Raw genomic sequence first — 13,993 nt, 5'->3', positions numbered from 1 at the left:
TACTTCCAGCCCCAAGCCCACAGCCTGGGGAAGAAAAATGGCATCTCCCGTCCACCCACGAATACTGTAGCGTTTCCAAAGCACTTTTTCCTCCTCCTGATCCTCTGCAGTTTATAGGGAGTCCGAGAATCATTCCCATTTTACAGAGGAGGAAGTTGAGGAACAGAGAGTTGATACTCCCCCTCCCTCTCCCTCTCCCCCTCCTCCCCTTCAAATACAATCGGAGAGCAAAGGCTCATCGGGTGAGAGCATAAGGGACATTTATCCCTGGTCAGCTAGCTAAGGTATGGATTTGAACCCAGATCTTTTGACTTCAGCACTCTGGAGCAGCTGCTGCCCCTACCGGAAAGGCTGAATGTGACCCTAACAATTCAGAGCAGGCTTGGGGAGCGGCTCTTACTGCCCGCCTAGATTGGTTCTAAGAAGCAGCCTTCCCCATGCCCACCCCCATCCTCGAGTCACCTCCTTCATCTCCTGCTGACCCCATCGTTCCACGTGGGCCAGAAGAATCCCTGGCCTCCCTCTAGGCCCCTTGGCAGCTCCCAAAGCACTCTGCCCCCACTCTCATTTTTGAGCCCTACGACCCTGCCCTGTGTGAGGCAGGTCACATGAGGCTTCTTATTCTCACGTGAAATTGGGAGAAGGGGACATTGGGAGGCGAAGCTGGGCCCAGGCAGGGGCGCCCCGAGCTTTATCCCGGGGTATCAAAATGGCCATGGTTCTTCGACGGGCAGAAACGACCGGCCTCAGTGCCTAGTTAGCAAGACAAGTCAGTTAAAAGGAGTCACCTCTCGGCTAGGAAAAATCATTAAGTAGAGAAGCATGCCGGGACTCCGAAAGGCCTGGCTTTTCACACACGGACCCAGGAGGATCATCGTCCCGGGCGTCCGGGACCCTTAAACCAGAACCGGCAGAACGCTGTTTATCGGCACAGCCACAAAAGCCCGGGACTAAGGCCAAAAGATGGCCCTGAGAGGTGGGGGGGCCTTCTGGGTGGGAGGTACGGCCTGTGTACCAGCAGAGAGGTAAGAGAGAGCATTCCACGTTGAAGAAATGGGCAAGTAACTGGGTTGGGTTGCTCCCAACAACAACAACAACAACAACAACAACAACAACAACAACAACAACAACCTAAATCTCGAGGTCGTGAGTGGATACAAGAAGGACAGGCTGTACAATAGGCTCACTGAGTTTCCAGCAGGGTGGGGGATGGGGTCAAGACTTTTCAATGCCATGGAGCCAATCTTGTAACTAATTGGAGAGCCGTGAAAGGTTTGTGATAAGCAGGGGGCTGGGCGCTGATGTGCTTTGGGAAGATTACTTCGGCAGCTACGCTGTGGAGGGGCCAAATTATAGAAGGTCTTGAATGCCAGATTAAGGATCTGGGCCAGTGTTCCACAGACACGATCAGAGTCGTGTACTCCAAAAGCTGTGGACAAAAGGCATCAACACCAATTCCTATTTCTGCAGTGTCGGGAGGTCTGCACAGTGTTGGGACTCCCGATATCTCTACAGAGTAGGGAGTAGGCCCATTTTCCAGACAGGTGACTTGAGTGAGGAGGGGAGGAGCAACACGGCAAGCTGTGTGGCCCAGATTGGGGAGCGTAAAGATTCGCACCCTAGCCTCCTGCTGGACCAATCCTTCTTCCTCTGGGAATTGAAGGAGCAAGAAAGGAGGAAAGAAAAGCTCGTGTAATAAGTCCAAGAAGAGAAACTGAGGGTTTATACAAGGAGTGGAGGGGAAAGAAAAGCTAAGGCAAAGACGGGAGGGTCAGATTTGACAAATGATTGGATGTGAGGAGAGGAGCATCTACCATCCCAGCTGCCTCGGGCCGGTCCCTTCTCCTTTGGGCCTCCTTCCACAGCTGGAGCAGAAGGGACTTGGACCAGAATCTGTTCGAGGCCCTTCCCTCCTAGTGTTTGCAATAGCGGATTCTGTGACTATGTCCCTTGGGAATGACACCGTTTCCCCGTCTCCTGGGCCAGGAATATAGAGATCTGGGTTCCGGCTCAAGCTTCCCTGTCACTCAAACCAGGGGGTTGGACTAGATGCTTTCCAAGGTACCTCTGACCTTCCGTGAATCTAGATCACATCCAGTTCTGAGGGGACAGGGATGAGACAGGGGGCTCCTTTTGGCCATCACTAAAATAAGGACGCACCATAGTAATGGAGGAACCCCGTCCATATGTCATTGACAAGTACATCTCCCTGTTTCTCCGTCTCTAGCTTTCCATTTGTCTCTGTGTCTGTCTGTCTCTTTCTCTCTCTTCCTCCAAATGCAAATCCTGTTTCTTTCCACATATTTTGAGTCCTTAATAAAAGTTCTCGGGCCCGGAAGACGAGTCTGCTCATTATTTTGCTATCAGAAGCCCAGATAAGAGTTAACAGGGCGAGATGTTTGTCTCCTGTAACTGCTACTTGTTAAATAGCTAAGGATTCTTTTATCTTCCAACAGTTGCAAGAGAACTTTCTATTTCCCATTTTTGGAAACAATTAAAAACAAAGAAATCAAAACTATTTACATTCAAGGTTAGAGTTTGCCTTTGATTGGAGCCTCCCAGACTCTGTTCAGGCACTTACTTTGCCACAAGGTAACAGTCTTCCTCATTCAAGGGTACAAGAGGAGTGGGAGAACAGGAACAAAAAACACATCTGAGTTAGACTGTGTCAGTGGGGCGTGATCTGTCCCGGAGAAGGGAAAAGCCAGATCTTGAGGTCAAGGCTGCGTCCCAAGCGTGTCAGGGTCTCCAGCTCGGCTGTTTTCAACGAGCTGACCTGCAGGGAATATTCCATGGCTTTAGTGGTTCTTTGCCCATGATGATGGGAGCAGAAAACTGGTGGATAAACCCATGCGGGTCACTGAGATCTGCAATATCGGGAGGAAGGGAGGAGGACCCCTGGCGGGACTTGGGGGGAATTTATGAGAAGTCACAGACAAGAGTGGCCCGCGATCAGCAGTCATGCTAAGTGCATGCATGTGCGTGAATGTGTGCGTGAACACGTACATGTGTATGCAAATGTGTGCGTGTGTGTGCATGACCGTGTGTGAGTGCCCAAGTGCATCGTGTAGGTGAGACTCACAATCTGCATGGCTGAAGCCAATGTGGATACACGAAATCCCAGGGTGGTTGGAACATCTGCCTGAACTCCTCACCAGTTCCCCTCTAACCTCTCCCCTTTCCTACCCCCCGCCCCGTACCTACTCTGTCCAAAAGTCCGGTTCCAAATCCAGTGGCTACAGTTGGGTTGTCCCTAAGGGTGACCCTTTGCCATATCCCTGGGAATCATAATACTGAGACAACGGAAAGGGGCAGGAACAGCCTCTGAGTTCCTCAAAATCATCCCTTTCATCCCGACTCCCAAGAGGAGCATGGGATCTGCACAAGTGTGCCGGGGACTTCTGGCCATGGCTCTCTCCTTAGCTTGGGATCGCCTTTTCCTCTACTCTCCTTCCTTTTTAGTTGCTTCAAATGACTGAGAGCTTGCCGCTGGTGGGGAGGAAGCAGAGGGGCAGGGCTCAGCCTCCCAGCTGTGGGGGAAGGACTCCGTTCCAATGATGGCAATCTTACCCGGTTTTCAGAAGGCATCCCGGGCAAAGTCCGAGGTCCACAGCACTCCAGGAGGGCCAGCTCCGAGTCGAGGGCAGGGCGGGTATGGCCCCTGAGCGTCCCTGGCCTTGGGGAAGCACCATTTCTTGAGGAGCTACTTGGAGACCTGGGTGGCAGGGTACTACAGATGCTGCTGGAAAGTCAGTTAGGGAGGAAGTATTAGGAGCAGCTGCTGCTCGAGCCAGTCCATAATGAAGAAAACTGGACGGAGAGGATCGTTTTCAAACATTTGATTGAAAAAAAGAAAAGGACGTAACAGATTTGAAAAACACACATGATTTCTTTTCCTTTCTGGACTGGATCGGCCGCCCCCACCAGCATTCCTCAATTCCCCAGGCCTGCCTCAGTGGCCCAGCCGCTCACTGACCAACTGACTGAACTCATCGGTGACAATGGCCACATGTAGCCTCTCCGGCCCCTAAATGGACTTTGCTTTTAAAAAATCAGAGCTATTCACTCTCGACTCCATCTAAAATATTTTAAACCACAAAACATACTTTTATCCTTTGAAAAAAATAGAATAATTTTGTCTTAATGACATTGTCTTCTCTCCTCCCACACCAGCCCTCTATTTCTTCCTTTGGGGGTGACTGCCCATCGGTCCATCTTGGCTAAAGCCCAGGGTATATAAAGGGGAGTTGGAGCAAGGTTAGAACAGTAAGTTTGGGCTAGGTTAGGAAAGGCCTTGAATGCCAGGCTGGAGAGTAAGGACTTAATAGTATAGAAATTAGGGTATTTGGGGAGTAAGTACCTAACCCAGGAAGCCAGCTGCCATTTGGAGTGTTGTGAGGAAGCTTTCTAGGAGTCACTTCTTCCACAAGTCCCCCCCCTCCCTCCCGTAGCCAGAATTTCCTCCCTGCCTTCACAGGAACACAGCGTTGGGATTACAGGAAATCTTCCTGTGCCACCAGAACCAGGGCTCACTGTTCTATGAAATATAACCTTCTCTGGGAAGGAGAGAGAACTGTCTTCAGACTGAGGTGATCACTCGAAAGCTTCTTCTTTGAGTCTGTGGGTGCAAAGCCAGAGATGAGGGTTTCTGCAGCGGCGAGGCAAAGAGTGACATCGAGCCAGTCTCCTCTGGGAAAGAAGGATATAAACCCCTATAGAACAGGCATCTGGGAGATTAAAGATTGGTTCCTGGTCCCTTCCTGAAGTTCTCTTCCTGTCCTTGGCTAAGGAGGAAATTGGGAATATACCAAGCCCTAAAACCAAGGTCAGCTCCTGTTCCCAAAGGCCCCTCTCTCACCAATCTCTTTCTCTCTGTCTCTCTCAAATTTATTTATTTATTTTAATGAATATTTTTTGGTTTTTATTTTATTTTTTAAACAAGAGTTTTTTTCATAATACATGCAAAGATAATTTTCAACACTCACCCTTGCAAAACCTTGTGTTTCAAAATTTTCTCCCTTCCTTCTCCCACCTTCCGTCCCCTAGACGGCAAAAAATCCAATATAGGTTAAACACGTGCCAGTCTTCCTTCCATATTTCCACAGCTATCACACTATACAAGAAAAGTCAGATCATTGTTGATGAAAAAAGAGCAAGAAAACAAAATGCAAACAACAAAAAGAGTGAGAATGCTACATTGTGATCTACACTCGGTGCCCACAATACCCCCCCCCCCCCCGGATGCAGATGGCTCTCTCCATCCGCGGTCTATTGGGATCAGCCCGAATCACCTCCCTATTGAACTACCTCCATCAGAACTGATCACCACACAATCGAGTTGTTGCTGTCTCCCCAAATTCTCAGCCCCTACGAGTAGTGATGATAGCAGCCCTCTGGTACTTCCCTGGCGTGTGGGGAGAGAGCTAGAATTCTGGGGTAGAGTCCAAGTTGAGACTCCAAGCTGGAGCCCCCGAGCTAAGGGAGGGAAGTCTCCTCAGCACACGAGCTCCAAGGCGAAGAAGCTTTGGCTCCCAGAAACACAAGATTTTCAAATGCCTCCGACTTTTGTTCTTCCTTTAATCCCATCAGGAGCTGAAAGCTCACTGGCTTGGGGGCTGGAGTCTGCTTGGAGGGAGTCCCCACACCCATCAAATTTCAGCTCTGAGAAGGATTTGAGGCTGTGTCACAGCCAGAGGCGTTCGAAGGTTTACAAAGAGCATTGGCCACAGGGAGCTCCCCAAAATAGGATGTGCAAATGGAGCATCCCCATTTTATGTGCCGATCTAGCTCTGAGCAGGTTAATCCTTTGCTCTCTGGAACCTGACACAGTGCCCCAATTTCCACGCTACTGAGTCCTTCATTCCCAGCCTGGCACTCAAGGCCTTTTCTTACCTAGCCTAAATTTACCATTCCAGCCCAACTTCGATTCCTCTTTATATACTGTGGGTTGTGGCCGAGCTGGACCGTCTGATGAGCCTACCCAGGGATCGCTGCTGCCCTTCCTACACTTCCTGCTGCCCACAACACTCTCCTCTCCTTGTGGATAGGTCACAATCTGAGCCATCCTTCAAAGCCCCAGCTGGGCTTGGGGAAAAGGCCTCCTGCTTTCTTTCCAGCTTCCTCAATCTTGGTTGGAATCTCACCCGAGGCACTGAAGACATTCTGTGTTGGCTCCTCACTGTTCGTGGTTGGGTGTTTGAGGTCCTAGGGCTGAAAGGCCTTGGTAAGGTCATTTGACTGGGGAGGAAATCCATGGCCAGAAGAGGGAGGGGAGGGAATTGCCCAGTGAGAGGAAGGAAGAGGAGAGGCGGAAGGGAGAGGGAGAGAAAGGAGATGGAGACCAAATACATATAGAAAGACTGAGGCAGAGAGAGGAAGAAGAAAGAGGAGGAGGAGAAAGAAAAGAGGAGAAAAAGAAGGAAGAAGAGGAGAAAGAGAAGAAGAAGAAGCATGGAGGAGGAAGAAGAGAGAAGGAGAAGAAAAAAGAATGAAGGAGGAAGAGAGGAGGAGGAGGAGGAAGAGGAGGAGGAGAAGAAGAAGAAGAAGAAGAAGAAGAAGAAGAAGAAGAAGAAGAAGAAGAAAGGAAGAAAGAAGAATGGAGGAGGAAGAAGAGAGGAGGAGGAAAAGAAAAGAAGAAGAATGGAGGAGGAAGAGAGAAGGAGAAGGAAGAAGTTGAATGAACTTCAGCTGACTGAACTCAATTCAGATCAGCAAGGGGGAAGGAATGGCACAAACACAAGGCGTTCATGGCAAGGAGGAAGCATGCAGCCTTCCTCAGGTTTCTCAGGCTCCTTTTGGGAAACGATGAACAAAACCCAACATAAAACAATCTCCATTAACAGTTACGATTGATCTGGATTGGGAATGTGTGCGTGATGGCAAAATTCATTCCGTAAGTGAGGTTCAGGGCTTTCCTGCTACATCCAGCTTCCTGCCACGTCTGTCTTTATCACTCTGTTTCTTTCTGAGACTGAGAAGTCTCCAGCTCTCTCCTGGAGGAAAAGGCAGTAGTAGGTAGCAGCTGTCTGAAAGATTAAGAGGCTCATTTCCAGAGAAGGAAACTGAGGCTCAAAGAGGTAGCTCAAAGAGTGGGCTACCCTCCCGCTGCAACCCAGTCCACCTTCTTTTGCATGGTAGCACCACCCAAGTCCACTGAGAATGTGCCCAAGGCCATGTTGGACCTGCCAGACATACAGCTCATTGATTCCTGGATAAGTCGATGGAAATTTGCTAATGCATTCAACTGCAAGTGAATACGCCAGTCCACTTCTCTCCATATCCTTATTTCCATATCCTTGTTTCGTATCCTGGACACATATAATAGGGCCACATATTTAGAGCTTCATACATAGAAAGATCACTCCTGTGATCACATGGCTCCAATCCCAAGTCCTCACCTACATGAGAGCCATCGACCTCTTTGCCATTGATGATTTTGACGTAGACCTCGAAGGCCACCTTGCCCGGCCCTTCCGCCTTCTGATAACTGCAGCCAACATTCCAGGCCCATTTTAGGGTTGGTTACAAAGCCCTTTCGTGTACGTGATTTCATCCTTTTTTTTCCTTGAAGTTTCATGAAACCTCACTTACGAGCTTTACAGATGGGATCTCATTTGATACTGCCATCTTGTCTCCATTGTACTGATGAGGAAAGTGGGGTTCAGGGAAATGCTTTAGGAGACCTGAACCTAGAGTTGCCAACCTGATGGTCAGTGGCCCTTCTATTACAGCATGCGTTAGGAACCTTCTATGTAGTCCATACGGAATTTCGGTGGGAAGACCCAAAATGCCTCTAGTCCAGGCTCCTCTCTCCTGCAACATCCCTGCCGAGTAGTCATGTAGCTTCTGCCTGGGGCCTTCAGGGAGGAAGGCTCCTCATCCCCATAGTGACAATCCATGACACTTGGGGAACTTCCTGCTTATTCCTTTGGCTTAAACTGAAATCGATTTCCCTGTAACTCATTCGTATCGTGTCTAGTTTAGTTTGGGACCAAGCAGAAATAGCTTAATCGGCCTTTCCTCTAATGGGGAGCTAGAGCAGCTAGGAGCACAGTGGATAGTGGAGTCAAAAAAACCTGAGTTCAAATTCCTCAGACACTATGTGATCCTGCTCAAGTCACTGACTATCTCCTTTGTTTCTTGTTGTTTTTTCATCTATTAAAAGGGGATCATAATAGCACCTACCTCCCAGGGCGGTTATGAGGATCAAATGTGACAATAATAGGAAAGCTATTAGCACACAGCCTGGCACATAGCAGGCACTCTAGAAATGTTGGCTGCTATTAATATTATTTATTTTGCTGAAGCGATTGAGGTTAAGTGACTTGCCCAGGATCACATAGCCAGGAAGTGTTAAATGTCTGAGACTAGATTTGAACTCAGATCCTCCTGACTTCAGGGCCCCCGCACTATCCACTGCACCCCGTAGCTGCTCACATGCTATTAATATGATTAATGGTCCTTCAACACCTGGACATCTCCAGTTCATGAATCAGCTGGGCTCTCTGCAGTCACGTACATGGATAGGCATCTGGGACCCAAAGGAACTTTTACAGATGACAGAACTTAAGAGATGGAAGAGAGTCACTGAAACCGGTGCAAGCACCTTCTCCACAGTATCTCTGGCAAGCGGTCATCCGGTGGTGGAGGGCTCTCCCTTTGTGTTATCCTGGAGGCTGACTCTGCCGGACTAAACAAACCCGAGAATGGTGAGATTGAACCCTTCCCCAAGCTCTTCTAGTTCTGATGGGGTGGAGTGGGAGCAGGGAAGAGGGGAGAGGGGCGAGTCCATCCTTCACGCACTCAACAGAGTCAGCCCTGCACCTCCGGAGATGGGGGCCGGAAACCTGCCTCCGGATGGGACTCTTCTTTGCCCGATGGACTTTTTTTTTTCATTTGAAGTGCATTTAATAAATAATGACTTTAAAGTTGCAAAAATGATAAGAGAAACAAAAGCCTTCGCCCCCACCCCCGCCCCCTCTTCCAGGCTGGTTCCTCCATACAGTGTCACCGTAGGCTGGCCATTCCTCCTTCGGAGGCCTTCAAAGCCTATTATTTAGGTCTCGATGATTGTTTTTCTGGCCCCGCAGAAAATCAATTCATTTTCTTTTCTCTTATTCAGGTCCTCAATTATGCTCCACGGGTGCATTTAATCACTCTGATGTTTGCATTCTCTGGCACTTGGGCCCCACTCCTGCCAACTGGCGGGCAGGGCCAAGCTGCACGGCACAATAGGCTCGAGATTCTAACTCGCCTAAGAACTTTGCATGGAATTTCCCTCCAAAATCATCTCAGGGATGTATGTAAAGATTCGGAAAGGGGAAGATGATGCGGCTCCCTTTTCTCTTCAAGCATCCCCCAGACCACGAGGCGGCAATGGAAGGAGTCTGTTAGGGGGTGGCAGGGCCTGGGCTCCATTCTCTGGGCATCAGGAGCTAGGTCGTGGCACTCTCAAGTGCCTGACTGACCTGCCAGGGCAGCTCTCTATGGGAACAAGAGCCTCATTTCCATGCCTGGGAATCGGTGGCCAATAACCTTCCTTAGGGTTGGGGAGGGGGACCCAAGATGGCTCTGAAAGCAGAGAGAGAAGAGGAAGGCTGCCATCCACTCCCTGAGGGCCTTGGTCACACGGCTGTGCGGCTCACCCTCATCTGGGCCGTGCCAAAGGCTCTTCCCTTCTGCCAGAAAGCCCTGCACGAGACCCTAGACTGGGAGAGATGGAGGATGGGGTCAGTAGGTTGGGTGGAAGGAGGTAAGGGGAAAAAGAAGATTTAAGAAAGGGCTGGAAGCCGGGCTTCTGGGCCTTCGCCCGGAGAATGGTTCTGTACAACTACTATGTTGAAGGGGGGCCTGCTCTCTTAGAAGTCAGAGGCAGGGCTCCCGTGGCCCACAGGTGTAGCCAAGGCAGCCGGGAAAGTTTGGACCAGGAGCCAAAGGGAACAAGGGATTTTAGTTTCTGCAGGTACGGGGGAATGGGCGGGGGGGGGGGGATTGTTCCGATGCCCCGCCGAGATCTCGCGCCACGTGTGCTTCTTCTAGTGCTAATTAACAACTCCATGTACAAAATGTAGGTTGGTCTCCTTGTTAGATGAAAAAGTGAAAGGGCTGGCCCTCTGCACAATAGCCAGGAATTAAATTGAAAATAGAGGGGGGTGAGGGCAGAGAAAACTGCCCACATACAACTGCTAAGCCAGACACCACAGAGAGTGGTAGGTGGGAGGACATAATAAGCCCAATCACGGGCATTTTTTAGTGCTTTACGGTGGGCAAAGCACTCTACATACATTATGTGGCTTGAGATCTCGGAAGAGTAACATTCATTGTCTTTGTGCACATTTGCCGAGTCTGGGTAATAAAGAATCTGACCCGCTTAGGGACTGCTGGCACAGTCAGAGGGGTCATGAGGGACAATGGAAGGGGCTTTCGGACCAGAACCTCGCTCAAAAGGCACAGGAGAGACAGCAGAAAGAACGGCAGAGTGGGATTGTCTGTGGAGGAGACGTAGTGCTGTGTGTGTGTGTGTGTGTGTGTGTGTGTGTGTGTGTGTGGGGATGGAAATCCCATGAGGAGCATTTGGGTGAGGGTCCCTGGCAGGGGGCAGTCAGCACAGCTCCGGCTGGGCTTTGAATCTCCAATCCCAATGTGGACTGACGTTTGTCATCTGGGGGGCCCTAGGCAAGCCATTTCTTCTCTGGGAAGTCTCAGTTGCTCCATCCAGAAAATGGGAATGTTATTAGCACTCATCTCACACAGGAGTATTAGGGAGGATGAAGTGAAAAGCGCTTTATAAAACTTACAAGCACCATTGACCTGCCAGCTGTTTATGAAAGCGGCAGCCACAAGAGATCCCATGGGGAGAGTGTATCATGGGAGGAGGAAATACCTCATGAGTTCAAAGTCCACAAAGCTTGAAGCAGTCAGGGGATACTAGAGATGGGGGTCTTCACTCGGTGGAAAGGATGGGAATTCATCCATCGTCTTATTGGCCGATGTTGGAAGAAGCGGCAAGGGGAATTCTCTTATGAATCTCATTCTGGGTGACTGGAAACTTATTGTGTTAAGTGACTTGCTCAGGGTCATACATCTAGTAAGCATCTGAGACTGGATCTAACTCAGGAAGATGAGTCTTCCTGATTCCAGGCCTGGAACTCTGTCTACTATGCCATGTAACTACATGCTAGTAATGCTCAGAACAAGAAAAAGACATCTTTTATTAAGCTTATGCAGTATGGCTTGATTCCATTACCATTAATATGTGTCCCTGACGTTGTCTTTCATAACAATTCTTATTTATAAATCATCATTAATAATATATTGCATTTTACTTGGAGCCAATGTACATTTCTCATTGTCTTATGGGCTGAGGTGGGCTAATAAATGTTTAACAACTGGCTTCTGGAGAAAAAAAATGTATGTGTGATATACTTTTAAATTTAATCTGTATTATGAACATTTTCTCCATCGGTTTCCTAAGTCTAGACACTCGATAAAACAATAGATAAAAGAAAAGATAATGGAAACTGATCGCTCGGGCAGAAATGACAGGGATCGAGCAGGCCATCGTGGAGCAACAACAATCTGAGGTGGAGCCTCGGGTCTGAAGAGAGCCGATGCCCAAAAGTGCAGAGGAAGATTTGGCAAGCAATCAGTTGGCAAGCATTTAGGAAGTGCTCGCTATAGGCAAACTCTGAGCACAGAGTAAAAAATATATACTTCTTGCACCCAAGAAGGGTTTCTGCCACAAGTTCTTGGTATTGTCCAGTGGCTCACCAATCCAAACAGAAGGGAAAGTAACACCAAAAAAGGCTTGAGCAGCTGCTTTATGGTTACCGCTGAGGATCCCGGAATCTTTATTTCCAACAGACTTGCGGCAGAAACCTTCCTTAGGAGTTGTCTCTCCTGTTAGAAAGGGAGTTCACTGGAACTAGGATACTTTTCGATTTGTATCTATTTATCTCCAGGGATCTGGCACTTAGTAAACACTTAATAAATGCTTTATTCATTCATATATTCAAAACGTTCCCAGTCTAACAGAGGAGATGAGTAAGATCCCCTGATTTTGAAGGAGGAGTTTACTAGAGGGGGATAGGAAGAACACATTTTTTGATGACCAAAGCAAGAATGATCCCGATGAAGATGAAAATGGGAGCCATCTATGCAGAGGGATGTGGTCCCATAGGGACCATTTAAAATCTTTTCAAGAACTATTGAACAGGAAAGCAAGGGCTGGGGCCTGAGGGTGATCCCAAAAGAGTAGCTTTGGGGTAAGAGAAAGTACTAGGAATGGTAATGAGCTGAGAGTGTGCTGTTTCCCACCCCTAGATGGGACTAGGGGTTGGAACTTGTCTTGGATTATGGCCCCAGTGGGTTCCATAGCAACTGATGACTCTGTCTCAGAGGTGAGTTCTCAGAATCATAGAATCTGAGAAAGACAGAGACCTTGAAGGTCACATCTAGCCCAATCCCCAAAGTGTGAATGCCTTCTAAAAATGATCTCCAGGGACGGAGAATTTCACCATCTCAGGAATGAGAAATCAATGGGAAAGTTTTCCTTATATCAAGTTAAAATCTGGCCAAGCTATAGACGTTTCCACCTGTTGCTTTCCCCCCCACACGCATATACACGCTCACGTGCACTGTGTGTAAACATGTAGATTTTGTGCATGTGTGTCTGTGAGTGTGGATGTATGTATTATGTGTGTGAGTACTTGTGTGAGAGTGTGTGTGTGTCTCGATTGTGAAGGTGTGAGTGTGTGAGTGAATTTGTGAGCGTGTTTGCATGTTGGGGTGTGTCTGCCTTTGAAAGTATATATGTGTATTCTAAGCATGTATTCATGTGTTTTTGTGTTTGTTTGTGTACACAGTGAGTGTAGATGCGTTTTTGAGTATGCCTGTGAGTATAAATGTGTGTTTGAATGTGCATGTGTGTGTGTGTGAAAAGGGGATTTTTTTTTCCTGAGGCAATTGGGATTAAATGACCTGCCCAGGATCACACAGCCAGGAAGTCTTAAGTGTCTGAGGCAAGATTTGAACTCAGGTCCTCCTGACTTCAGGGCTGGTGCTCTACCCAGTGTGCCACCTAGCTGCCCCAAGAAGAGGATTTTTGATTTGCTGTACACAACTGAGATCTCAGAGCAGACCGAAGACTATGTGTTCGATGAGACAATTAGTGATTGAAATAAAAGCACCTAAGGATCTAAATGGGACCATGGGACACCGAGCAGAAAGGGAGCAACTCAGAAAGTGTCTAAGGGGCCTTTGGTGACTTGCCCTGCCCTCTACATTATTTTCTCCACTTTTCCTTTCAGCAAGAGGGTCAGATTTGTACTTGCTTTAGACCTTCTCACAACAGGAACAGGGCCAAAGTGGCGGGCATGGGCCACCTTGGGAAATGTGGAGGCCGGGCCAAGCCTCTGTTTGGGAGCGTGATCCTGCTTGGGTGCAGGCTGCACAACTGGCCCGCTACGGTCCCTCCAAGTGAGCTTTGCCGTGTTTAGTTCAATAATTCCTGCCCCCCTTCCCCACCCCGCTCCTTTAGACTTAAAAGAGCCCAAGGTGTGGAGAGGAAAGAGCAAATCCAACTTCAGAAAACTCTGCTCTTTCATCTGGTTTCAGTAAACAGGGAACCAGTGCTTAATTAAGCATAAAGAGGCTTCGAAGTGTCCTTCAGAAGTTCTTGAACTGGGCTAAACAATACCCTCACCCTACAGGGGTGATCGTGGCTGGGGGGTGGGGTGGGAGAATTATGCATAGAAAGACTTTTATTTTTTCCTCAGAAATGAGAGAAAGGGCTGCCCCCTGCCCTCACCTGATTGTCCCTTTGAGGGCACAGGGCTAGAAAACTAAGGAGGAACTCTGATCTCACACTCAGCAAATTGGCCAAGATGACAAAGGAGAGTGACAGTCTATATTGGAGGGTTTGTGGAAAACCTAAGAAAGGGAGAGTCTACATTGGAGGGTTTGTGGAAAGACAATGAAAGTGACAGTCTACATT

This window comes from Antechinus flavipes, chromosome X (assembly GCF_016432865.1).
Source record: "Antechinus flavipes isolate AdamAnt ecotype Samford, QLD, Australia chromosome X, AdamAnt_v2, whole genome shotgun sequence".
Taxonomy (NCBI): domain Eukaryota; kingdom Metazoa; phylum Chordata; class Mammalia; order Dasyuromorphia; family Dasyuridae; genus Antechinus; species Antechinus flavipes.
Note: the sequence above shows the minus strand (reverse complement) of the source record.